General features: G+C 44.3%; 1 protein-coding gene and 1 long non-coding RNA gene across 7 annotated transcripts in view; one reads left to right on the top strand and one right to left on the bottom strand.

The window, feature by feature from the left end:
• Nucleotides 1–1,950, bottom strand: part of LOC140643025 (uncharacterized) — a 55,984-nt gene extending 54,034 nt beyond the window's left edge. Inside the window, exon 1 of the long non-coding RNA XR_012039406.1 lies at nucleotides 1,448–1,950. This is a non-coding gene — a long non-coding RNA (uncharacterized lncRNA). The remainder of the gene's footprint in view (nucleotides 1–1,447) is intronic.
• Nucleotides 1,951–8,057: 6,107 nt separating this feature from the next.
• The window catches only part of ST6GAL2 (ST6 beta-galactoside alpha-2,6-sialyltransferase 2), a 76,289-nt gene continuing 58,987 nt past the window's right edge, over nucleotides 8,058–25,359 (top strand). For 3 of the 6 annotated variants that reach the window (XM_072844359.1, XM_072844363.1, XM_072844364.1), the window contains exon 1: nucleotides 9,216–9,305. The gene's annotated coding sequence lies outside the window, so the exon portion shown is untranslated. Of the gene's footprint in view, nucleotides 8,194–8,450; nucleotides 8,598–9,215; nucleotides 9,306–9,375; nucleotides 9,483–25,359 lie in introns of those variants that run through there. The other 3 variants (XM_072844360.1, XM_072844361.1, XM_072844362.1) reach the window with 3 other exon arrangements.

Raw genomic sequence — 25,359 nt, forward strand, 5'->3', positions numbered from 1 at the left:
TCAGTGCCTAGAACAGGCCCTGGCACATGGAAGACATTTGATAAATATTTGTCATGTTTGAATGTGATTCTAGTTTGTCACATGCAACAGAAGAAAAGTACTACAGGCCATGAAGTTGTATTTTATTAGTAAGTTTTTCCTGAGAAAATGAGATTGAAACTGAGATGTGTAGGTGAGGAAGTGAGCAAAAAAAGGCCCAGGGGCTGGAAGACCTCTGAGGGGAGGGAGTCAGGGAAATGCTGTGCTAAGAAGAGGGCTGTAGCTGGAAAACCAGGTCATGCAAACTGTGAGGGACCAGCCCAAAGTCAATTAGCCTGGACCTCACCACATTTCAGAGCATTTTCATGGTCAGTTGTGCCCCCCAACATTACAGCTTAGTGGTTCTCAAACTTTTTCATCTCAGGGCTTGTTTTCATTCTTGAAAATGACTGAGGACCCTAAAGACCTTTTATTTAGGTGGGTTATATCTATTGCATATTTACCAAAATTAAAATAGAAGTTTTTAAAATATTGAATTTATTTATTTTATTTTTTAAAGATTTTATTTATTTATTCATGAGAGACACAGAGAGAGAGAGAGAGGCAGAGACATAGGCAGAGGGAGAAGCAGACTGCATGCAGGGAGCCCGATGTGGGATCAATCCCAGATGCCAGGGTCATGCTCTGAGCCAAAGGCAGAAGCTCAACCGCTGAGCCACCCAGGAAACCCCAAACATTGAATTAATTTAAAAATAATAATATAACTAAAATAAGAAATATAAGAAGCAAGCATTGGTTGGATGTGGAGAAAGGGGAACCCTCTTACACTATTGGTGGGAACACAAACTAGTGCAGCCACACTGGAAAACAGTATAGAGGGGTCTCAAAAAGTTAAAAATAGAGCTACCCTATGACCCAGCAATTGCACTACTAGGTATTTACCCCCAAAAAATACTAATTTGAAAAAGCATATGCATCCCTATGTTTATTGCAGCATTATTTACAATAGCCAAATTAGAGAAGCAGCATAAGTGTCCATAAGTGTCCATGGATAGATGAGTGGATAAGAAGATGTGATATATATATATATCAATCACAATATTCACTATATATATATCTCACAATATTCACTATATATATCACTATATATATATATACACACACATATATATAAATAATCTCCACAAAATGGAATATTACTCAGCCATAAAAACGAATGAAATCTTGCCATTTGCAACATGGATGGGTCTAGAGGGTATAATGCTCAGGAAAATAAATCAATCAGAGAAAGACAAATACCATATTCTTTCACTCATATGTGGAATTTAAGAACTGAAATAGACAAAGAAAAAAAGAGACAAACCAAGAAATAGACTCTTAAGTCTAGAGAACAAACTGATGGTTACCAGAGGGGAGGTGGGGAGGGGGGATGGGTGAAATAAATATCAGGGATTAAGAGTACACTTACCAGGATGAGGACTGAATGATGTATGGAAATGTTGAATCACTCTATTGTACCCTTGAAACTAATATAACACTATATGTTTATACTGGAATTTTTTTAAGTCAAAAAAAGTAATAATAATATGAAGCTATTAGATGTTAACATAAATCATGTTTGGTGAAAAATTAACTGTTCTTCTCAAAGCAAAATGAAATGAAACCTAGGAAGAAGAACCACATTGCTTCACACTTTTGCAAACTGCTTTCATGTCTGACCAAAAATACAGGTGAATTCTCAGAGCTGCTTCTGCAGTCTGCTACACTATTACACGTCACACAGCCTCTATAAAACTCCACTGTACACTCATGACAAAAAGAGAATAAAAAAGGAACAAATACTTAGTATTACTAGGAAAATAGCTTTGACTTCATGAGCCCTTTCTGAGAGGGCCTTGAGACCCCTAGACCCCTGGCCACACTTAGAAGGGGTTGCTCCCTCATTCAGGAAGATGACCATGGAATGCAACCCATCTGTCCCCAGGACAATCTTTGTTGACATCTTGGAACTCTTCCTTCAAGAGTGTTCTTAAGTCATTCTCAAAAAAGAGTAAAATCATGAATGTGTACTTTTTTCCTCTTACCATATCTCAGTGGCTCCATAGAAAGGAGCATCTTCCAGAACCCATGTAAAAAGAAAGAAGATGGAAGGAAGGAAGGAAGGAAGGAAGGAAGGAAGGAAGGAAGGAAGGAAGGAAGGAAAGAAAGAAAGAAAGAAAGAAAGAAAGAAAGAAAGAAAGAAAGAAAGAAAGAGAAAGAGAGAAAGAAAGAAAGAAAAAAAGAAATTTAAAAGTGCTCTCTCAGGAGAATAAATTATTCATTGTATCTCATCAATACTGCTACCATAATTTCCAGTTGAATGAATAGGGCAAAGGAGTTTGATTGTGTCCTTCTAATATTTTTACATGTCATGGGATAATTGGTTCCCCTTAGCCAAGTCAATCAAAAATCTAAAAATTATTTCCTGCATGTATTAGGATGCAGTTTGCTTTGTTGGTTCTTTTTTACTTCTGTTGATTTTTGAGTTGAGGAATGTATGCCTATCTAAAATTGTGCTATTTAATATATAAAGTACAATCACCCCTGGTCATGTGAGAATGCCTTGGGGAAGTGTGCATTTATTTTTAAACTGCGTTAGATGAGAATTATGTTGGAGAGAATAACTTGAACCAAACAAGAGAAATATCAGACGACTTAGCACTTCTTTTGAAAAGCTAACAGGTAGGTTTTTTAAAGGAAAAATTTAGTCTGAAATTTCTACTTTGCATTCACGCATCTGATGTCTCTTAAATTAGTGCCATTATTATCTATTAGTTTCTATAACTGAAGCTATTTTGTACCATTTCTAGCATTGACTGGAAAAAAAGTAAATTGCTGTAGGATTTAGGCTCTGAAATGGAATGGTATTTTCACCTCAGTTGTAATTGTATGTCGGGACCGCCTGCTGCACCTTCAGATGATTTGTGTTTTGTGAGAGATGTGTAACAAATTGCAAGGCTAATCAATGGAAAAATTACCCAGTAGTCGAGGTAGGTTTTAATTAATTATATTGCTAGTTTGTTAGAAGAGAGGGCTTTGAACAGGTAATCAAAGAAACATCACATATGGGCGGTTTGTTCCTGTATCGTTGTGTTTAAAAAAGAGGTTTCTTGACTAGCCTTGGACCACCTCCAGATCCTGCCAAGGAATGGGGACGGGATTAGTATCCTTCTGGCAACTTGCTGATGGGTCTTTCCTTGCCCTGTGAGGAAATAAATGAAGACCATCCGAATGAGATCCCACAGAGGCTATTTCTTCAGAGCTGGCTCTAGCAAGGGAGTCAGCCACCATCATATGCGTTTGGCAGAGACTCAAAGACGCGAGGATGGAAGAGGGGGAAAGCTTTAGAATGGAGACAAGGGATGATTTCAGGGGTCCCTTGAGTGAGATGGTTGGAATGGGGAAGCAGCAGATGATGTGTTGTCGTGCTAGGGCTGCCATAACAAGATGCCACAGAGTGGGTGCTTTAAGCAACATAAATTAATTTTCTCACAGTCCTGGAGGCAGGAAGTCCCAGAGGAAGGTGTCGGTAGGAGCAATTTCTTTGAGGCCTATCTGCTCAGATGGCTAGCTGCTGGCTGTGTTGCTATATGGTCTTTTCTCTGTGAGAGGGTACCCTGGTGTCTCTCTGTGTGTCCTAACCTCTTATTCTTATAAAGACACCAGTCAGAATGGATTGGGAATCACCCAAATGACTCCATTTTAATTTAACCATCTCTTGAAAGGCTCTATCTCCAAATATAGTCATATCCCTGAGGTACAGTATGTTAGAACTTCAGCATAAAATGGGCAGGGACATAATTCAGCCCATAAGCATGGAGTAACTAGACACAGGGCATCATCCCATGTGATTGGTTAGGGAAGCATATTTGGCTTTCTATATATGATCTTAAGTTGTAAGTGGGGACAAATATTGGAGAAACTGGCAGCTATTACACCCTGACTGTGTGGGGTGGATTGTGCAAAGGTTTTGCTTCCTGGTTTGTTTGTCGCTGATTGTTAGTCAGAGTTTTATTGTTACAATATAATCTGGCTATTGTAGGTTTGTATGTTTAGTCTCACTTGGAAAAAATAGAAGGTAGTGAGAGCAAATCCCTGTTCTGTCGTCAACTTCTAAAGCACTAGTTCCTAGAACTGAACCTGGTGGATAGCTAGCACTCAAAATAGTTGTTGATGGAATGGACTCGGTGTCGTACTGTTTCTTGGTACCAAATAGTCATGCATTTCTCTTGCCCTCTATATAAAATCTATGTAATATAGATTTTCTTATCTACAAAATGGGCATTCTCCATCACTTTAATGACAGTTATTGTTTATCAAACAATTATCATATCAAACAAATGAATAGGGAAAAGGAGTTTGATTGTGTCCTTGGGTAGGCACTTTGAAGTCACTATCTCATTTAGTTCTCTAAACAGCCCCATAACATGGATTATTGTTTTGATTTTATAGATGAAGAAAGAGAATCAGAGGCGCTATCTTGCCTGAGTGACAATTACTAGAGATACATTTTTTTATCCAATTTTCCTGTAAGACTGAAATTATTTCAAAATAGAAGGTTGAAAATGAAAAAAATTTTAAAAACCTTTGCTACAAGGATTAAATGAGTTGATACTTATAAAGAGCTTAGAACATAGATTCAAAAAATTTTAGTGACTACATATTCTTATTACCTCAGAATCAAGAAGTGACAGGGCCACCTCTCTGTGTGCCTTCCTACCTTCCCTTCATCATTCAGAGTTGTGGAAAATCCAGTGAGATAATTGACAGGAAACCCTTTACATAAATTGTGAAGTGCTGTACGCTCGCCAATGTTTCTGATAATTGTGTGTGTGTGTGTGTGTTTCCGATAATTGACAGGAAACCCTGACATAAACAGTGAAGTGCTGTACCCTTGCACATGTTCCTCAGCTTGTGGTGAGCTTAGATGCTTGTAAGTAACTGCAATGGGTTACTCCGTATTGTTGGTGAGGTAATTGAGGAACAGCAAGCTCAAGTGACTTCACCAAGGTGACAAGCTCAGAACTAAAGGCGTGGCTTTCAGTCCTGTCCTTTCGATAGCAAGGAAAAGTTTAGGGAAAAGAAAAACGTTCCCACGCCGACTTTTTCATGCTGCTTTGTCTGAAAGGAACAGATTGGCTAGGAGAGGTCAGGTGGTGACCCCTTAACCTCGCCCTGAGGCCAGCTCAGTCACCTAGCCTGGAGCCCCAGGCTGGGCTGGGAGTGATGCTCACTGCAGATGAGGCAACTATTTGCATTTGTAACCTTCCTTCTGTATCTGATGCTGAAATGACATCTTTCTTAAGCTAGAAAAATTTTTGTCTTTCTCTCCACCTGGAAATATTGGAAAGAATGGTGTGGGGGGGTGGGTGTGTGTGTGTGGGGGGGGTGTGCACACGCGTGCTTGAGAGTAGGAGCTCCCCCTGCATGCCCAGGATTCTGACCTCCACACACGTCCAAATTCCCAGAGTTGTTTCTTCTTCATAAGGGTCTGTATCCTTATTAACATTTCTAAAGAGTAAATTAATTAAATTTTTAAAAATCTATATAGGTTGGCTAGAAAACAAATGCTTCCTCCTGATCTTAGTATCGCATAATGGGCTCCAAACAAATGAGTATCTGAAATTCATTTTTTTACACTGACCACATACAGATTTGTTTCACTGATTAAATATGAAGAACACATCTATAGGCGATTTCCCTCCCTGAGGTGCTAAATGCATTTTACAGAATGGTGATCACAGGTGAGTCAAGACCAGAAGAGAAAATGCTTAGAGAAAAATGATACTTAAAAAAAATAAAAAATAAAACAAGTTCTCAGCCTCAGTTTCCCCACCTGTAAAAGAATCTGTGGGTTTACTGTGACAGCTGAATGGCACAATAAATAAGAGAGAAGTATTTTCTATAAACAGTACTTAAGCGAAAAGAAATACTCCAGATTCAGCAATTCAGTTCCTACCCAAACTCAAATCCTTCCCAGCTGGGAGATTCACTGAGCCTCCTGATTTGACTGCTACCCAGTAACAAGTTCCTGAAAACAGAAGGAACGTTTCCTGTGCAATATAGCCCATCATGGGTCAATAGTGGGTGGGACAGTGGAGGGAGCCCTGAGTTTAAAAACAGAAAAGGAAATTAAAGTTATTATGAGCAAATGAGTAAGAGCAAGCAAGTTTCTGGAATTTTTCTTATTTGGAGGAGTAAGTTTATTTTGGTTTTTTGTTGTGGTTTGTTCTGTTTAAGGAAAGGGATATTTAAGTGCCAGAACAGCCCAGGAATGTCTCACCAATTGGTAGACTCATAAAAACATTAAATAATCTACTCCCATTTGGCATTCCTGTAAGCAATTAAACCAAAGGATGTCAAAACATTTTATTTACCATTACACTTCGACAGAAAGAATCATCAGTTGATAGCTTTATGTACATCAACTGGCTTTCTGATTTCTTCAGGAAGCAATAGATTATGCCACTTTAGTGCCACTTCATTTAGTACCCCCATAAATAATCGTAAATAATAAATTCAATTCACTTTGAATTTTACAACAATAATTTGCATATTTGCCTTCAAGTGGTAATTTTTCTACAAGCATCAAGTTGGGCCACTCTTCTTTAACTTCTCATTAAGATTTCTTTATGGTAGTCAACATGTCAGCTTTTTCAGCATGCATGCAAAGAAACAAGAAATAAATACAAATATGAGAATATACAAGAAATGTATACAAATTATGTTTTTACTTCACTGTTAAAGTGTTTTAACAGCATTATTTATTAAGTAGAATTTATTAAGTATCAGATTCCAGGCCCTAAGAGACACTGTTAACACCCGCTCTCTACTTCTTACAGCAAACCTTGAAGGTAGGTACCATTACATGCATTACACAGAATGGAAAAGCAGGGTCCACAGTTGGTGACCTGCTCCAGTTGATAAGGGGGTTACTTCCCGCCTTGCATCACTTCCTTCCTCCACCTCCACCAGCCACTGGACCCTATCACGTTCCTTTTTTTTTTTTTTTCCCAGAACTTTCTTTTAGCCCCACTATAGTATTTCACACTAGTGGAATACAGTCGTCCTTGTTGTTAAATCCGTGTGACACATTATCCCTCCATGCAGTTCTGGCCAATTCCAGGTGTCAGAAACCATTAGCATAACCCGGGAAATACTGAGTAAGCTTTCCGGACACATGCTCTTGATGGAGCACAGTGCATTTTGCCCAGTCAGTTTTAGTTGACCCCGTGATGTTTTAAATTTCTGCAAGCCTTTGGATGGTAGGAAAGGGATTTCCATCACCTTTACACGCCTACTGCTGAACCCGGGGCCCCAGCACACAGTAGGCACTCCGTGATGCTGAATGACTTGGGTGCCTCGGTAACTGTTTTAGTTTAAAAAGCCTTAATTAGTCAAATGAACGTCGTACAAATTTTAAAGTGGTGTGTTTAGTGAAGGACTTGTCTCCGAAATGTTATTAACCTCTGCAGGGACCTGCGCTGGAGAGGACAGAGGGGAACTTGGCCCTCCAGGTGGTAATCCCACCCACCTCAACCTGTTCTACCTGCGGGCTCTCCCACACCTGCGCGGTCCTCGGCCGGGAGCCGACCCCGCGGCGGGGACCCAGCGCCACCCGCACGCCCGCGGCGAGCCACGTCGAAGTTCATTCAAAGGCGCGTGTTTGTCAGCAAACAAAGGGCGGCGCGGTCTCGAGTCCCGCGGCCGGCTGCGGCCCCGGGGAAGGGCAGGAGGGCCGCGGCGACAGATGGACATTCCGCACGCGGGCAGACGGACACCCGATCTGCGGCTCCCGGCGGCCCCACCCACCCGCGCCCGCGGCCGGTGCTCCCAGCGCCCAACGAGCGGCCTCGGGCGCCGCCGTCCCGAGAACTTTCCCGTCCCCTTGGGGACAGGGGCCGGCGGTGGGGAGGGGCGGGGAGGTGGGGAGGTGGGGAGGCGGGGAGGCGGGGGCCTTTACAGAATTCCTGCCCCGGACGTGGCGGGAGGCCCTCTGCAAGTGGAAGGTGGCTGGTCCCCAAGTCCAAGCCCGACCCAGGGCGCCCGGGAGCAGCCCTCGGGGCGAGGAGCCGGCGGCCGCGCGGGAGGAACAAAGGGACCGGCGGGCCGGGGAGGATGCGGCGCTGCCCTGCGCCCCACCCGGCCGGCGGGCGGGCGCTGCCTCCTGCGCAGGTAGCCCGGCCTGCGGCGCGGCGGGAGGGTGTGTTCAAGTGGGGAACACAAAGACTCACTTCCGCGGAGCCGGGCGCCCGGACTCCTCTGCCCGCCGCTCGCCGCGCGTCCGCACTCCTGCATCCCTGCCGCCCCCGCGCCCCCGGTGCCCGCCGGCTGCCCCGCGCGGGGCCGGTGCAGGTCACCCTCGGAGGGGCGAGGGCTGGCTGCAGGCGACGGCCGGGAGAGGCAAGCCTTTTTAGGCAGCCGCGCCGCCCCACGCCGCCCGAGTCTGCAGTCGCTCTCCGCCGGGGGCACGGATCCGCGCCGAGCCGGGGAGCGCCCCGCCGTGCACCCCGCCCGGCGGGTCGGGGGCGCGGGGAGCGGACTGTGCAACTTCCCAGCGCCCGGCGCCCGGCCGCTAGGTGAGCCAAGGCCGGGAAGGCGGAGGACCGAGGCGCCGGCGGAGGGAGGAGGGCCCGGGGCGCGCGCAGGGGAGGCGCGGGGCCCGGGGGCGGGGCGCGGCGGGAGCTGGGCGCGGGGGCCGCGGGGCCGGGGGCCGGGGGGCCGGGAGCCGCCGCCTCTCCCCGGGGCTCCGGGCCGCCGCTCCCCCCGCCGCCCGCGCCGCCGCCGCCGCCGCCGCTGCCGGGAACAATGAGGCGCGCGGCGCGGAGCTGAGCGCAGCGCCGCGCCGCCCCGAGGCCGAGCCCCCCGCCGCGCCTGCTGCTGCCGCCCGGCGCCGAGGCTCCGGCCCGGGGGAGGCGATCCCGCAGGCCTCCCGGGACGCGGGCGCGGGCCGCCGGGGGCTCGGGAGGCGGCGCGGGGAGGTGGCTGCGCGGGGCGGGGCGGGGGCGGCCGCGCGCAGAGGCTCTGAGCCGCGCTCGGCCCCCGCAGCCCCCAAGTTGCGCGGCGCGCGTCGGGCGCCCCGGCCCCGGGTCCTGGCTCCGCGGGCAGCCAAGGCGGTGGGAGCGCGTGGCGCGCGCGCCCGAGCGGCTGCCGGGGAGTCGGCGTGACAGGCACGCCCCCGCCCCCGCCTCCGCCCCCGCCCCCGCCCCCGCCCCCGCCTCCGCCTCCAGCGCCGCGCGCCCGGGCAGCGCCGAGTCCCGGGGTCGGACGCCGCGCCTCGCGGGAAGGTGGGTCCGGCGGCCGCGCTGCTCGGGCGGCGGGCGGCGGGCGGCGGGCGGCGGGGGCCTCGGGCCGCTGCAGCCGGGGCGCCGCTCCGCAGGGACTTGGGCTGGCGAGCGGCACCCGGGCTTGCGGACGGGCGGACGCCGAGGGCTTGGGCGAGAGGCAAGGCGTTCTTCGGGAGGGTGAGCGAACCCAGGGCTTGCGCTTTGGGGACCGGTGGACGCCGTTGTGCTCCCGCCGTTCGGTCACTACAACGGCGATCTTTTATTCTATTTAATTTGGCTTTGGGAGGGCATCGGGGCTTTTAACTGCCTTCCTCGACCCCACCGCCATGCAGAACTGCACTTCTTAAAGCCTAAAGTGTGTTCCCTTGATCTCCGGTTCGCTGTAGCTGTGATGTTTAGGGACAGAAGGGATCCTTCGCATCCCACGTCCCCGGTGTTCATTCCTACGCATTCGCACGAGGGAAACTCTTGCTTTTTAAGTTGTACTTTTCACCGTGCAGAGAAGATCCGCGATGCATTCTTTTGGATAAGCAGCGTCTATATCCGTCTCTTTCGGATTTGACGGCGCTGGGGCACGGAGCGAAGTTAAACTTGTGGCTCGCAGCAAGTGGTGCCTTCCAAAGCTAGAGCTGTATTTGGGGAAGCCCTGCTTTCCAGGAATTTAAATGAGACTTTTTGTGGTTGCCTTCCAGGGCTCTCCTAGTACCATATTTGTTTTGTCAGGCTGAACTTTCAAAGCTGTTTTATAATCCAAGAAGCACTTTGGGAGAAAAGTAATGCTTGGCTGGTTTTTTGTGAACTTATTTTTACAGGGTCTTGCTGAAAACTCGACGAGAGGCAAACCATATTTGGTTGAAATCTTTGTTTTCCGTGCCTTTCGCCTTCTAACAGTGAAGGGGCTTGCAGATCCCCTGTGCGGGGGACTGGCTGCCTGGGTGAAGGTATTATTGGAGCACTTGTAGCAGATTTTGTGTTAAGTGCTTTGTGCATGTTTAAAAAGCCTCATGCGGGTTACTCGATATTTATATTTGGGGGAATTTTGCTCAACATATCTTGCCGTTTTGAAATAATTGTGACTGATGACGAATTTCAAAAATTGAAGTGCTCTATGTTGCAGACTTCTTCCTTTAAAAGAAAAAAAAAATGATGTGTGGCCTTGAACTTACTTTTACCCACTTTCCTTCTCCCATTATTTTTCTGAAACTGACAGCCAGGATGTTTGCAACACTCCAAGGCTTGCATTTCCTACTAAAGACTGAGAAAAACTGCAGTGGTGAATGAATATTATAATCAAAATGGAGAACAACCTAAAATAATAGGTGAATTGCCTTAAATTTTCCAGCTACGGGGATCCCTGGGTGGCGCAGCGGTTTGGCGCCTGCCTTTGGCCCAGGGCTCGATCCTGGAGACCCGGGATCGAGTCCCACATCGGGCTCCCGGTGCATGGAGCCTGCTTCTCCCTCTGCCTTTGTCTCTGGCGCTCTCTCTCTCTCTGTCTCTCAGTCTTTCATGAATAAATAAATAAATAAAATCTTAAAAAAAAAAATTTTCCACCTACGTTTAAAAATGGAGGCACTCAGACTTGTTGGATTCTTGATCCAGTTTTTATTGTGATTGATGTAAATTCTTGCATTTTACCTTTTTGCCTGGTGCAGTTGGAGCTTCTGGAGTTTTAAGGGAAATCTCTTGGGAACAGTGTGATGTGAGCCTTCGCTCTTAGTGGATTTCTGAGCCCCACAGTTTAGACAGAAGGTGGAGAGTTTTGGTGAGCAGTCAGAGCAGAGCCCAACGTTTGGTGGGTTTCTTATGTGGTGCAGGCTATCTAGGAAGTAAAGATCATGAAATGAGGATATGCAGACTGGAGGGTTGGAGGCTGAGATAATTTAATGTTTAAAAATAAGTGAACGGGGGGTGCCTGGGTGATGCAGTCTGTTAAGCCTGACTTGACTTTGGCTCAGGTCATGATCTCAGGGTCCTGGGAGGGACCCCTGTATAGGCTTTGTGCTCAGTGGAGAGTCTGCTTGTCCCTCTGCCTCTGCTCCTCTAATTGTGCCAGTGCGCGTGCGTGCTCTCTCTCTCTCTCTTAAATAAATAAATCTTTTAAAAAATACATATATGTGAATGGATTTATTAGGCAGGTAAGCGCAATCAATCAACTATGCTCACTTTCTGGTGAGGACAGTTAAAAAGGAAAGGAAGGGTTTACTCTGGGGTTGAAGACTTAAACTGGGGCTAGGGGAAGATTTGTGGTCAGCTGGCGAGATACAGGTTAAATAGTGAAGTCGTTGCTGAAAAAGTCCTGGAGGTGCTTGTTTTTAGAGGTTTTTTTCCCCGAGTTTCTCCTCTTTCTGAGATGATTTAAGTGTGTGACTCTCTGACCTACTGCTTATATGAGCTGCAGTTGCATACCGTAAGTCCAGAATGTACCCAAGTGTTGGTTTGCCAAGTGCTGTTTAAGTCTTTCCTAACTTGACAAACCCATCCTGAGGTTTCTGCATCTACTGCTTACATCAAATAAATGATGAGTTCTGTTCCACAAACAGAAATATTTGCCTTTTGAGAAACCGAGTTGATTTTCAGACTTAATGCCTCATTTCCGATACTCCTGAATAAAAATATCTTATGTGTTGTTAATGGGGACAGTCTTTTAAATATTCACGTCTTTAACTGTAATATGTCGTTGTCCACCCCCCCACCCCCAATCTTCTGTTATATAACCTTAAATTTTGATTGGTTACGTTAAATGAAATACTTCATTCAACTTGCTAAGCAAAAAGTAGTGCCCTCATGCTACGTGTACGTTAAGTTTGAAGTTTTTAAGCATTGAAAGCTCCTCCTCCTCAAAAAAAAAAAAAAACTATGGGGTGAAGTTCACCACTGACTCTAAGAGAAATAATTACATAGAATCAGATGCTAATTTTGGAACCAGGAAAGTGCCAGGTGTACCTTTACATAGCAATTTTCAATGTTCTCAACAGGTTAAGGTCAAGGTCAAGGACTGAGTGTGCTATGGCAATGGACCAGCTACTGTTAGTACATAAACTTCAGACCCTCAGTTTATGTATCTACCATTTATCTGAAAGCCCTCCTTCTTTTTTTTTTTTTTTAAGCCCTCCTTCTTTTGAGAGATTTATCTGTAAACATTATTAAGTACACAGGACACAGAAATATCAGAGAGATATGGATTTATTATGCCACTTACCAAATGCCATCCTGATCTGAAATTCCAAGTCCTCTCCTCTGAATTGCTGTGCTTGGAACCCACCCAACCTCGGGGCAAAGTGGTGGCCGTTCAAGGATGTGAGGTGTGAACTGGCAGTCCTAAAGCTTTCCAGACATCAGTAGTTTGGTCCAGCACTACTAGAATGGGTCTGGTAAAAGCAGGTTACCAGCAGCTGCTTGGCCGCTGTCTTTCCTTGGCCGCTTGCAGGTCCCGGGCCATCCTGCAGTGCCGAGGCCCTTCTGATTTGGGGAGGAATTGCTCTATGGCTGGAAATGACATCAGAAAAATGCTACCCCTCTCTCCGGGATTTGTCTGCATGGAACTGCTTTCTGTCCCTTCTGGGTTCTGCTGCCCCCTGTGGTCTTCCCTAGGAAAGAACTCTGAATTCCAGGTAGACATGGGGCTCTAAGGAGCTGCTTGGAAAGGTGTGTGGGTTGGGTTTGCAGTTTTGCACTGGACTTTCTCAGCAAGCGGAGAAGAGCAAGGAAAACTCTTGGCCAGAGCCCTCAAATCTGAGTCCTAGGGAGTGCTGGCACTGTACAGCAGGTCACTGGAGCAAGTCTGAGCCTTACCAAGGCTGCGAAATGAAGCCATACACAGATTAAATCCTCCCCAGGGTGGCTTCTCTTGCTGGGATTCCATGCAATTGAGAACTGCATGTTCTCGCATACTTAAGAGCAAATTCCCATGATCAGGGGCGAATTTGCCTTTAGTCAACATGCTGGACATCCCTTCATATACCATGTAGCCCAGGGGAGAGTTACAACACAAAGAATAATAACTGTGATTGCTTCACACTTACTGAGGACCATACTGGGCCGCTTGCTCTGCATAGCTTATCAAAGTACACCTCAGCCACAGCCCCGGGATGTCCGGTTATTCCCATTTTACAGGTGCGGAGACTGAGCCCCAGAAAGATGAAGTGCCTTCCTCAAGTGTCCTATAGTGAGAAAGTGGCAGTGCTGGGATTTAGCCCTGGTTTTATGTGTTTGGAAGTCTGTGCTGTGGACTGTGCTCAGACTCTGTGGAGGAGCAGGCTTGACTCCCCCCGTAGTCATCATGTTGGAGCCAGAGGAGGGCTGTGACCATGAGCTTTCAGGTCTCAAACCATGGCCTAACTTGCTGGATCAGGAAGGTTGTCTAGGATGGAAGTGGGTGGCAGGGGCACTCATCAGACTAAGCCCATGGACTCACCGGAATGTGGGGGCTGAAAGGGGACATAAAATGCAACCTAACAATGGCCCTTACGGGTGAGACTATCCAGGCAATCAGTATTAGAATGAAAATCAGGCTCATAGGCAGGGTGAAATTTTCAAGGAAAAAATGTAAGCTAAGATTTAAGGAAATCATCCCGGCTCTCTGAGTTATTAGGTCAGTGAAGAGAGCAAGCTCAGAAAAGTAGTCTCTCGGGACATTTAGAAATATATCGACTAAAGCAGGAGAGAATACACCATCAAGAAAAAACCTACGATATCTTGATCACAAGCTGCTGTTTTCAGAAGTTTATAATTCACACATTAAGTTCTTCTCTAGGCTGCTCCTAACATTTGAGCCTGAGATGGAAATGTATTATTAAATTTAAGACAATTGGTTTTCCATGTTCAAATTCTTCACATTTTTCAAATGGAGGTTCTTGCATGTTGGCAATTGTGGTCTCTAAAATGACTTGGCTTTAAATTAAATTTGAAAAAGGATAAATCTCTTAGATAATCTGAGAGCTTTCTTTATTCAGGGATAAATTTGAAAAGTAGCCTCCTCGAAAGTGTAGTTATGACTTTTCTGAACAATATTATTATGTGCTAAAAACCTGTATTTGCGCCTCTGACAATAAACCGGTAGAAAAAGATACAGTTAATATTGGATTTGTTTCTTAAATGGCATAGTTAAGGTAAAGGACTATAAGTGCATGATGGAATGAATGGATTTGGTTGTACGATGAGAAGAAGGACCTTGCTCTGTAAATTATATTTTAAAATTAGGAAAACTATCTCATACAGAAAAGAACATGCATGCACACGCACACACACATATGCAAATACAGGATGAATACATCCCTGTATTCACTTGATTTGCCATTGGTAATTGGGAATGGGAACCTGAATGCGGATACTTAGGCTTTAATTGTTGGGATTCACAACTGTGTGAGTAAAAAAGTCAGGACTCAGAGCCCTGACCTTCTGACCAAGTGAAGAACATTCTTTTTCCTATATTACATATCTCTGAGAGAATTGCGTGTTCCAAATTACCAATGGCTTACATGAAGGTTTTCAAAATGCTTTATTTATTATTAATAGGATAGATATGGGAAAACACATTTATGTGTGTATATGTATATGAGAGGGTGTATCTGTAAGTATTAACAACAGCAGCATTTTCAAGGTACCTTTGGTGATTTGCAGAATGTTTTTGACTCTTGACACTAACTCACAAGGGCTACCTCTCAGCCAGGGCAGCCGGGAGAACCAAGGCTGGCGTCCTATACATTAGTTAGCTGTTTGCTGGAATGAAAGAAGTGGAATCATTTTAGGAGTTTCGGGTCAACCTAAAGTTGGCCAAACAGTGTTTGTGACTTAGTCTCCCTCTGAGACAATAGATAATTATTTGAAGTTACCCTGAATTGTAGAGTCCTCTGGTCTTTGAACTTTAGGTAAAATAATTAAGGCAATAGCAAGCTCACATGTTTAATTTTTTTAAGAAAACATTTGATACCCTCTAGTGCTCAAGGTATTTTTTGGAGCAATTTATGAATAATGGGAGGCTGACTAGTGCAACGTGGTTTACTTTATACTCATATGCATGTATCTGTGTGTATATAGCATGTATGTAGGTATTTGATTTACATTTCTCACAGGGAAGTTTCCTTCCTTGGAATCACAGTGTAGTTACAAACTGTATTCCTCTGCCCTCTGTTTCAAAATTAGTAGCTAGGAGAGTTGAACTAATTAAGTAATTTGCCCAACTAAATACTTGATACTTTATGATAACATTCTGAGAATGCCATTAAACAGATTGCCTCATTAACTATTTGAGGTGGAAGAGATTCAGAAACTGAGTTGATAGTAATAGGAAAATGTCTATAATGTGACTGAAATAGTGGAAGTGCTTCCATAAGTTAAACATGACCATGTCTCTACTGGCCACACTCTGTAATTTTCACATAATTAAAACATATCATTAATGTATTATAATCCTACCCCAGTAATACCCCCCATATTACTGTTTAATACATACACAGAAAGAGCAGAATTAATTTTTGGCTTGGGGGTTTTTCAATATTTTCATGACTAGTAAGCATAGCATTAGATGTAAAACCAGAAGTGGGTGAAAGAAAAAGCTTTAAATTGTATTAAATCATGTGCTTCGTGAGAGGTAGTCAAAAGATGCTGGGAATAAGGAACATTCGTTGTTTCTGGTTGGTATATATAACCCAATTACAGCATGAGTACTATAGCTGTAGATGGTATATATAACCCAATTATAGCATGAGAGCTCTGTAAGTATAATCGGATGTGTGATGTGCATGTTTTACTGACAAAACTAAACTCAGCTGACCCCAGAGCTCCCCTAGTGGGCCCATGCTTCTCAGTTGCTCAAATTAGATCTATCTTGAACTTATTGCATGGTATTGAAAATGAAAGGTGAGTTTATAATATACAAAGTTACCCTGCATGATGGCCCACACATTTGATCTGAGAATCACCGATCCACATGGTGCCAAGCAGCATCCTCAAGTGCTTGGGGCAGTTGGTGCAGCAAGCAACAAACGAGGTGCCCGGGCTTGCTGTCTGCAGGTCCCTGTTCAACCTAGAGGGGAACAGCTTGGTAGGAGGGCCGTTCCTTAGAATCGTTCCTTGTTGAAATACATCCATAGATCCATTAATTTGCTTTCCCGGGTACATATTTCCTTTGAACCCACAGAGTCTTAGCTCTCAGGAAAAAAAAATCAAGTTCTGTATGTGAGGAAAGGTAGACATAGAACAGAATTATAGGAGGAAGGTCATGTGCGTTTTGCTTATTTGCTTTATATTATTGTTGTTTTCTTTATGTTGTGGGTAGAAAACAAGGATTGATGATTGCAATTAGGTATTTAAACCCCTTGTTTGTTCTTTGTAGCTGCTAAGCAGATCTTTTTATTTCTGAGACAAGGTGAAGTCCCTTGGACTGTGTACTCACGTGTGTACCTCAAAATAAAGCTTCCTTCACTTGGTGCTGACAGTTTGTAGCGGGAGAAAAAGCAGTGACTGAGTCAGGAACCCCACTGCTTGCGTTGGTAGGACGGAAGATACATGTTCACGTTGTACCAACAGAGGCTAATGCCGCCAGCATTTGTTCGACTCTGGGAGCTTAGCTTGGAAGAGTGATCTCATTGAACAAAACAGGTTCTAGAGCCTATTTTGTTTAGTTTGTTTGTTTTCCAATTCAGAGGACTACATTTGCTCTCGTGTGACATTATTCTTGTCAGCTACCTTTTTGCTCACATATCACCTTTCATCAAACTCAAATACAATGGAGGTGGAGCCATGCCCCCAAACCACCTTCTGGGGTCTCAGGAGGATACAGAGAAGCAAACTTCGCTATTCCTTTGCAAATCAAATAGACCATCAGAGATTTGGCTAAAACATCCAGGGTTGGTAGACACTCATTAGTAAGAACTGGCTTGTGTTATGAATGTCTTGAAACCTGCAATGGAAGGCATCAGATGGAATCCAGGAGAAGAAAAGAAGTACAAAGAAACCGGTCATTTCCACCCCCATCCCCACCCCACCCCCGGGCCCCTTATTTATTTCTCCAGAGACTTCTGATCTCTTATTTTCTTTATTGTTCTCTAAACGTGTCTGTGTGTGTCACGTGCTTCTTGTGTCCGTGGGGTGTGGGAGGGAAGCTGTGTTACTTCTCCCAAGTTCAATTCTACTCTGACTTTTGGGCAACAGCTTTACCTGTGTGATTTTCTTTGGCATATTCCTAAACAGATAATTGGTGGCACAGAAAAGTTACTTATTGAATCTTTAGCCAGTGTTACTGTGCACAGGTCGTAAGTGAAAAGTTTGCTGAATTTTTCTACACTGAATACATGCATGTAACCAACTATATCAAGAATCAAATATTACCCACATCCTGAGCTTCCTGTAGGCCCTTCGGGTCACTGTTCTGTGGCAGATAATCTCTCCTGATTTCTCACGGGACAGACTAGCTTTGTGTCACCTGCTGACATTCAGTTTTAAACAAAATAACATTTTAATAATTCAGTATTATTTTTTTTAGGGTTAAAGCAGCATTAACCAGCAGTGATCGGTGCTTTAAAGTAGAGAAGTTTCATGTTTGTTCTAGTCATTTCAACTTCCATACTGCATAAAGTGCATTTTGTTATTAACAACCTCACAGTTGTTAGTATTACAGGATCTTAGTTTTGCCATTTGTTGGATGCTATAGGTCTTCCTTTGTGTTCGCTCCATCACAGGATCAGAAATAAATTTTAAAGTGTATTAAAGGTTAGTAACATTACGTTCTAAATCTTGGAGATACATTTGAATATATTTTAGTTTATTAAAAATAAAACTGAACATATGACAGTCCTGTGGGGAAAGAAACTTTAAAATGAAACTTTCTTTACTAACTAAATTTAATTTCATTTGGCAACTTTTAGCTTCTGACTTGTGAATTTGGCCTACTTTAATACTGCAAGTGGACGCTGAAAAATGGATAATTCTATGAGATATTTAACATAACATAGACTTTTTAGGAGATGTTTTTTAAGGAGCTAGCTCAGAAAAATTCAGCAAGAAATAGAAAATTAAAGTCACATAGATTCTTTAAAGTTTTTGTCTTCATAGAGATATTCTACATTGCAATTTTGAAATAATAAAAATCCACAAACTGGAAAAAAAAAAAAAAACCTAAAAAATCTAAAAACTCAGTTCCAGGCTGTCCACTGCCTGGCCTATACTTGAGGTAAATGACCAGCTTGGGGAGAGGCTTTCACTATACTAAACAACTAATGTTCAAAGGGATATAAAGAAAAAGTAGAATGATACCTCCAAGTTTACCAGAAAGGAAAAGAATAAGAATTGGAAATGTGATTTAAATAGTTGTGAAAAGGTTTACAGGCAGGTTGCTTCATAATGATCCGATGTACTCAGATTATGTTGTCTAAATTCAGGATTTGCCCAAAGCCAAAAAGATTGGCTTAGACCCAAAGCCAGATGCCAATGGAACCAGTTGGTAGAGAGCAGCCAGGCTTACACAGCGTCAAAAGTCTCATGATTTGGTTTCTGTCTCCTGAAGGAGAAGCTGTATCTCTTACCTGCCTCTTAAAATGCTGGCTTGTGTACAGCATGCCCCTGGGCATGTGCTGCTTAAGTGGCTCAGAAATCTGTGATTATACTTCATGTGACTGTCCAGAGTCTCTTTCCTGACATTTACCATTTCTGGAGGGCAAAGTGTTTTTTGGGCTTCAGCTGCTATTGTTGATCGTGTTCTTCACAGAAAAATATGGAGAGAAGCCCTGCCCTGTTAGCAGAGCATTTTTTATGAGGAATTCATTTTACAGATGGCTCCATCCACTCTTGCTCACCTCTGGAACCCCCGTCCGTGGTCCATATTGGCAAAGAGGCATTTTTCCTGACCCTGACCTTGGTCATGTGGCCCTCCCTAGATGCTCCAGTGCCCACTCCGTCCTCTCATTGCATACAGGACACAGCCTGGAATTTTTAGAACATCATGTGATTCTGAATTGGCCCCTGGCGTTTGGTCTCCACTTTCCTACTTTTAGGGTCTCTCTGACCATGTCAGCCTGAGTCTAAGGATGGACCTGCTTCTTTCTCCCTGTCTTTGTATCTCTGTGTCACAAAGATACTGGGCTCAGTAGGTGCTTGATCAATGTTGGCTGAAGGAATGGACCTAAAAGTACTATTCGATTGGAAAGGACTTTAAAAAAAAAATTTAAATACAATTAACCAAAATATAGTACATCATTTGTTTCTGATATAGTTTTCAGTAAATCATCAGTTGCATATAACACCCAGTGCTCATCACAGCAGGTGCCTTCTTTAGTGCCCGTCACCCAGGTACCCCATCTCCCGCCCGCTTCCCTTTCCGCAACCCTGTTTGTTTCCCAGAGTTAAGAGCCTCTCATGGTTTGTCTCCTTCTCTGATTTCTTCCCACTCAGTTTCCCTCCTTCCCTTATAATCCCTTTCACTATTTCTTATATTCCACATATGAGGAATATAACCCTATGATAATTGTCTTTCTTTGATTGACTTATTTCACTCCGCATAATACCTTCCAGTTGCATCCATGTCGATGTAAGTGGTAGGTATTTGTCCTTGTGGCTGAGCCATATTCCATTGTGGAATATATATATATATATATATATATATATATATATATATATATATATATACCACATGTGGAATATATATATATATATACCACATCTATATAGACCACAACTTCTTTGTCCATTCATCTGTCGATGGACATCTGGGCTCTTTCCATAGTTTGGCTATTGTGGACATTGCTGCTATGAACGTTGAGGTCCACGTGCCTCTTCTTTCACTACATCTGTATCTTTGAGGTAAATACCCAGTAGTGCAGTTGCTGGGTTGTAGGGCAGCTCTATTTTTAACTCCTTGGGGAACCTCCACACTGTTTTCTAGAGTGGCTGTACCAGTTTGCTTTCCCACCAACAGTGTAAGAGGGTTCTCTTTTCTCCACATGCTCTCCAACATCCGTTGTTTCCTGTCTAGTGTCCTCTCTGTAAAGATGACTTCTAAAAAAAAAAAAAGAAAGAAAGAAAAGAAAAAAGATGATTTCTATAAATGAAGGGGACAGAGGGGGATCTTTTCTGCCTTTTTTCCCAAGCTGAATCCCCATGTATATAGCTCCCCCAAACCTAGCCATCCATTTGTAAACAAGACATTCTAAAGATAAGCAGTCATGGACCAGGTGGACTGTTCTTTACATATTTATCTTTAGAATTACTGTTGATCACTCTGGAAAAATACATTTATTTGCAATATTAGGAAATTAGAATCAAACCCTTCACCCTTATAATTTTTATGCCTTTTGTGAATCACACAGAGAAAACTGGGAATTCACATTTCTTTTCATAAGTGTTACAAATGTGGTTGGGCATCTTTGTTCCCCTCCTTAACAAAGCATTCACAAGTACAGGACATGTGTAATTGGTAAGTGATTAGTAAATAAATTGGGTAGGATCTGCCCAGGGAGGTTTCATAAAAGCACTTTGTCTAGGATTCATAAATGTTGTATCAAATTCTAACAATTAGAGCTACGTACATTATCAGCACCTAGTGTGATAATAAAGGCTGCTCTGGAGCAAATGGGCTCAGCAGCATTTTGTTGTTGCACTGCATTTTTTTTTTTCTGGCTGCCCACAAATCATCTATGGATGGGTATTAAAACTTGGAAAGGTACAGCTAGACTGGGGACAGTGTAAAATATCATCTGTCCATGAAGAATTATAAATGCAGTCCCTTGATCTGAGATCGGTTCAACCCAGTGTGAGTAGAAAGGTACACACTCCTTTAGTTGACAGCCTGGGAAAGGCACGGTGCTGTGCCTTCTTCCTGTGTTGGTCAGATACGTGGCCCTGACCTGCCAGTGCTCCCTGCAGGAGCCAGCAGCCCCCGGGGGCTGAGGGATGCCTTCCCCCAACAGAGGGTCATGCTAGGGCCAGTGTGCCTCTGAGGTCCTTAAAGTTTATGTCGAATATAGTGTTTTTTCACAGTATCTTCCCCGATGCATATCCTCAAGTGCCAAACACTATGCATTTCTCTCCCCACTATGTAAGACAGTTTTGTTTTAAAGTTTGCAATCTCCCAGAAGGTTGAGTTAGAGCTAGGGCATGCCTGGGATAAGTCATTTAATTAAAGGGACTCTTTCCCTTGCTCTGAACCCATACTAGAATTAAAATAAAAAATGTGGGCAGCCCGGGTGGCTCAGTGGTTTAGCGCCGCCTTCAGCCCAGGGCGTGATCCTGGAGACGCGGGATCGAGTCCCGCGTTGGGCTCCCTGCATGGAGCCTGCTTCTCCCTCTGCCTGTGCCTCTGCCTCTCTTTCTCTCTCATGAATAAATAAATAAAATCTTAAAAAAATAAAATAAAATAAAAAATGTTACCAGTAGTTGAAGTTAGGGACCTTTGGCGGTTCTCAGTGGTAAATAGACCATGGCAGGAATTTAACAAAAGCACAGGGAATTAAAAAAAAAAAAAAATGCTTGGAGCATTTGAATAAACTATTTCCTTGCTCCATTTACATATGCTTAAGATACAAGGGACCACTTGGGAGTAAAGAAGAACCTAAGTGTGGATTTTCTCTCACCCACGGAAATAGCTTTAAATCGCTTTCATAGTCAAGTTAAGTGGGTTTTAATGACTTCTTATGTGTTGGCTATTAGCAGTTGTCATGCTGCTGACTGTGGCACTCGGGCAGTTCATTCTGGAGACCCCACCATTGCCTGTGGGTAGATCACATCTCAGCACAGACTCACTGCTGTCCCTGGATTCACAGACCAGGCAAAGGAAGCTCTTTAAGTGAGACAGCTCGATCTACTGATGGAAGTCTGGTTTAGGTCCCAGAGCATCAGGGCATTACTGTTATTTAAAGTAATGTATTCAAATCTGAATATCTTTTTAAATTATTTCATTTTTCTTAATGACCTTAAATCTCTACGCACCCCCAAGCCCTTTTAATTTTCCTTATGAGTCATGCTATGCCAGCTTAATAAGGCTTGCTATGCCAGTGGGTTTCTCTGCACTTTTTAATTATGTTGTCCCAGACATGGTTTTTGATAACTGGATGTGGTTAGAAAATTCTATCATTGTGTTCTGGAAATCTAGTGCCAGCCAGGAAGGCCTCTTCCTGCAATAAAACCCAACCCACCAACTTTTGTTGAACCCTCCAGGAAATTCATAATAATCATTGGGTATTGGAACTCTTTTCAAATGGATCCCAGGCTTTTGTGGGAGGCAGTGAACTTGGTCTGTGCCTTCAGTGATGAGTTTGGTGTTTTGCTTATTTATTGGTTTGGTTTTCTTTTTCTTTTTCTTTTCCCCTCACAATGGCTTTAGACTCCTTAAGAAGGTTTACTCTCAGGCAGTAAGCCTCAAAGTAAACGCAATTTTGTGGCTTCCTAGAAACTGATGATGAATAAATGGATCTAACAAGACATACTACATTTACCTTGTTTACATTTCATGCATATCTAAAGTAGTTTCAAAATTTCAACTTTTCGGGTTCTCTTACTGAGTTACTATTAAACATTCAGTCTGGGATCCCTGGGTGGCGCAGCGGTTTGGTGCCTGCCTTTGGCCCAGGGCGCGATCCTGGAGACCTGGGATCAAATCCCACATCAGGCTCCTGGTGCATGGAGCCTGCTTCTCCCTCTGCCTATGTCTCTGCCTCTCTCTCTCTCTCTCCGTGACTATCATAAATAAATAAAAAATTAAAAAAAAAAAAAACATTCAGTTTGCACACCAAAATAATTGTCTTTATTCTTTCTTTCTTTCTTTATTTATTTAGGAAAGCAAAGCCTTCTCTCAGGAAGGGAAGACTAGCATCCTGCAGGGTGATATGAATAATGCCTTCAGCTCTCTCTGCTAAGGGAAGGGTGGAGATGTGGCCAGGCAGTGATTGAGAGAATTCCTGTCCAAACAGTAGCTGAGGGCGGGGATCCCCCAGGTGACTACCTGTACAAACCTGGCTCTCCCTGAACTCCCCTCACTGGCCATTTTGCAGATGGGCTGCCTCGCAGTTGGCAGGGGCACATCGCATGGGCCGCACAAGGTGAAGTAGCACCTCTGTGGCTCAGCACAGAAGTCAGCTCAATGGTAGTCTTCACAGTGCCTCCAGGGCTGGGGCCACTGCTCAGTCCTGCCTTGAGTCTGTGAGGTGTGAGGTGCCGGTGTAAGGGGGAGCCAAGGGAGGGGGCTTCAGCCTCAGATCCCAGCATGGCTGGACCCCTGCATACCTGGATGCCAAGTGAGGCCTCTGCTCTCAGCCAAGTTAATGAGAAGGCTTAAAAGCCAACAAATCCTTTCTTTCCTCCCCAGGGTTCATCAGTGTTCTGGAAGGGTCTGACTGACAGCTTTGAAGGCCCCACTCCTGCCCAGAGAGCTGAGGCAGCAGGAGGGAGCTTCTGCACTATGTGAACTGTCAGCCTCTCTCCTCCTGGCCATATATAACAGGTGGGAGAGGGGGTCCTCGGCCCTTACCTCGGGCAGGTTTCCTAGGACAGCAAGGGTTATCATTGAGTTCAAAGGCCAGCCATTGCTTGGGGGCTTCTGGAGGGCAAGGTAAAAAGATAACACAAAATATGTTTTATGTTTGCTGAAGGAAATTAACAGAGTTGTCTGGGTTTGGTATTTCCTGGAATACGTGAGTGGAAGAGGTAAACCCTGTGTGCAGGGGAAGCTGCCAGAGATGCAGATGTGCTTCCCTTGCTCCCTGGCCACACCTGCTGGAGAGGAGCCCTTGCAGTCCCTGACTCTATGGGGCACCACTCCCTCCCCATGGCTTACATCTCCTGGGGTGGCTGTCCACCCACAAATCTCCACCCTCCTCCACCCCGAAAATTCTTAAATACGGATGGTTTTCCTCACTTAACCTTTGTGTAGCCAGGGCCTAGCAAATTCCTTCTGTAGATACTTGTTGAATAAAAGAAGCTTCTTTCATGGTAAACACAGCCTTATTGCAACCTAACAATAAATCACCCATCCATCTATTTTTGGCCTTACTACCAACCTGGCATGGAACGTGGTGGCTTTCCTCCCATGAACAGTGTATTTATTTATTTATTTATTTATTTATTTATTTATTTTTATTTCTTTCTTTCTTTTTTTTTTTTTTTTTTTTTTTGCATTCTCTGATTCATGCTCTTCAGCCATAGTGAACACAAGTGGGAACAGAAATTTATAGAAGGTACATTCTGAGGTTAGAAAGTTCCTAAAAAGAGAGAGAACACGTTGGCTTATTCTAATTATCTCTTCAGCCCCCTTCTCTATCTTGATGATAGATTGATGACAATTCTTTTCTGTGTTGGATTCTCTCCCCATCTTTCTTCAGCTTCTGGTCCCTGTCTCTTGGTGTGACACAGGATGTCAGAACTTGCACATTAACAGCAAGCACTATTGAACCACTGCTGGAGGTTTTCAGGACAGTTATCATTGCTATGGGACTTGTACACAGATATTCCGTTTATTATGGCAGGTTCTAAAAATTTATGACCTGTGAAAAGTTTATTTTCAGTGTAACTGAGGTCAGAATTGGACATTTAATCCAAAATCCATATGGTGCTGAGTTGCTCAGTGTATGAAAGTGCTTTGCAAACCATAGAGGACGGCCTGAGGAGAGAGATGGGCCTGAACTCAATAGACTGGGTCTCAGGTTCCAGGACCTCCTCTCTAGGGGGTTGTCTGTGAGTTCTTCTCCTTTTCTTCTTTTATTTCTACATTTTTTCCATTAGGACTTCCAGAGGAGTTTTAGGTTCATAGCAAAACTGAACAGAACACAGAGATTTCCCACCTGCCCTGACCCCGCAGGTGCAGAGCCTCCCTGACCAGCGGCCCACATGCAGCCGTACACATGTCACGGTTATGAATCTGCGCTGACCCATCACTGTCAGCCCGAGTCTGTAGTTCACATAGAGTGCACTCTTGGGGTTGTACATTCTGGGGGTTTGTCAACGGTGTGTTCACATGTATCCACCATTGGTACCACACAGAGTATTTGTACTGCCCGAAAAATCCTCCCCCACTCCCACAACCACTGATCTACTGTTTCTGTAGTTCCCTCACCTTTTCCAGGATGGC

Source organism: Canis lupus, chromosome 11 (assembly GCF_048164855.1).
Source record: "Canis lupus baileyi chromosome 11, mCanLup2.hap1, whole genome shotgun sequence".
Classification (NCBI taxonomy): domain Eukaryota; kingdom Metazoa; phylum Chordata; class Mammalia; order Carnivora; family Canidae; genus Canis; species Canis lupus.